A 2,287-nucleotide genomic window follows, 5' to 3' on the forward strand; every position below is an offset into this window, starting at 1 on the left:
ATTTGTCAAAAAAATTAGACCCAGTAAGTAGTGGATGGCCTGCCTGTTTGAGAGTAGTGGCGGCTGTGGCCCTCCTAGTTAAAGATTCTGACAAACTGACACTGGGACAGAAACTTACTGTGGTTGCTCCACATGCGTTGGAGAGTGTAATTCGGCAACCACCCGAGAGATGGATGTCGAATGCCAGAATGACTCACTACCAAACCTTACTCCTGAATCCTGATCGAGTAGAGTTTGCCCCCCCTGCCATCCTAAACCAGGCCACTCTGCTCCCCGATTTGGAGAAAGAAGTGCTTCACACCTGCCAGGAAATCCTGGCTGAAGAGACAGGAACCCGCCAGGACTTGCAAGATCAGCCCTTAGAGGGAACGAGACTCCTGACTTGGTATACAGACGGGAGCAGTTACATCATAGATGGTAAGAGAATGGCCGGAGCTGCAGTAGTAGATGATGACCGAGTTGTATGGGCCAGTGGACTCCCAACGGGCACCTCTGCACAGCGAGCAGAACTCATCGCCCTGACTCAGGCCCTAAAGATGGCAGAAGGTAAGAGACTTAACGTCTACACTGACAGCAGATACGCCTTTGCCACTGCTCATATACACGGGGCTATTTATAGACAGAGAGGGCTGTTAACTTCTGCCGGGAAAGATGTTAAAAACAAACAAGAAATTTTAGATTTGCTGGAAGCCATCCATAGGCCTAAAGAAGTAGCAATAATGCATTGCCCTGGACACCAGAAAGATGACTCTCCAATAGCTCGAGGAAATCGGAGAGCAGACCAAGCCGCAAAGCAAGCGGCTCAGGAAATGAACATTTTGCCCCTTCAAGTGTGTCCGGAAGCCACTCACATCAAGAGCTTCCAGTACACACCTGAAGATCTCGTTTGTATAAACAAATTAGGGTTCAAAAATTCCTCACCCCAAGAGATATACAAGTCTGAAAAAGGAAAAGTTGTCCTGCCCCGGAAAGAGGCAGAAGAATACTTAAGGCAATTACATCAACTGACACATTTGGGAGCAAAAAACCTAAAGACTTTAGTTCGAGACTCCCCTTATCATGTTATTAGATTAGGAAAATTAGTTGACGAGATTATAAAAAATTGTGTTCCCTGTCAATTAGTAAACGTGAGCAAAAATCAAGCAATATCCGGGAAAAGACTTCGAGGAGATCGCCCAGGAACTTATTGGGAAGTTGACTTCACTGAAATTAAGCCTGCTAAGTATGGATATAAGTACCTTCTAGTTTTTCTAGACACATTTTCAGGATGGACAGAGGCATTCCCCACCAAAACTGAAACAGCTCAGACGGTGTCTAAAAAATCCTTGAAGAAATATTTCCCAGGTTTGGGATTCCAAAGGTAATCGGCTCCGACAACGGCCCTGCTTTTGTTGCCCAGGTAAGTCAGGGATTGGCCAAGATCCTGGGGACGGATTGGAAATTGCATTGTGCATACAGGCCCCAGAGCTCAGGACAGGTAGAAAGGATGAACAGAACTCTAAAAGAGACCTTGACTAAATTGTCCATAGAGACTGGCTTATGTGATTGGTTAGTCCTCCTTCCCTTTGCCCTGTTTAGAGTCAGGAACACTCCCAGCCGCTTTGGACTAACGCCTTTCGAAATAATGTTTGGGGCCCCGGCCCCGCTTCAGTCAGCACATCTTCATACATTCCCTGAGTGTGCAACTAATAAGTTTTTGCTTGAAAGGTTACGAGCCTTGGAGGCTGTGCAGAAAGAGGTGTGGGCCTCCATCAAGGAAGCCTATCAGCCAGAAGACCTCTCGGTGCCTCACCAGTTCCAGGTGGGAGACCCAGTCTACGTGAGAAGGCACCGGACAGGAAACCTCGAGCCACGGTGGAAGGGACCTTTCATCGTCCTCCTGACTACTCCCACAGCTGTAAAAGTGGACGACGTCTCTTCTTGGATACACGCTTCACATCTAAAGAAGGCACCCCCAGACCCGGACTGGCGAGTAACTCGAACTGATAACCCCCTTAAGCTTTGCTTGTGTAAATAGAATTATGCTGTTAGTAATTCTGATGCTCCTGCTACTTCCAACCCACCAGAACCCTAACCCCCATGAACCCAGGTTACTGACATGGCAAATCATTACCCCAGCTTCCCACCAAGTAGTAGTCCAGTTAACAGAACAGCATCCTAGGGGGACTTGGTGGCCTACCCTCACTGTAGACATATGTACTCTCTTCAAACAAGACCCTCGGCACGGAGGTAGAATAGGAAGGCCAGGATGTGGATCTCGGGCTTCTATGAAAAAACTCCAAGATAC

General features: G+C 47.6%; 1 long non-coding RNA gene across 1 annotated transcript; it reads left to right on the plus strand.

The window, feature by feature from the left end:
* Positions 1-401: 401 nt before the first annotated feature.
* Positions 402-1,915, plus strand: LOC140850459 (uncharacterized). The gene is made up of 3 exons (XR_012133323.1): positions 402-546; positions 1,123-1,399; positions 1,708-1,915. It is a non-coding gene; the product is annotated as an uncharacterized lncRNA (long non-coding RNA).
* Positions 1,916-2,287: the final 372 nt, after the last annotated feature.

The sequence above is a fragment of the Manis javanica genome, chromosome 7 (genome assembly GCF_040802235.1).
Source record: "Manis javanica isolate MJ-LG chromosome 7, MJ_LKY, whole genome shotgun sequence".
NCBI classification, from domain to species: Eukaryota; Metazoa; Chordata; class Mammalia; order Pholidota; family Manidae; genus Manis; species Manis javanica.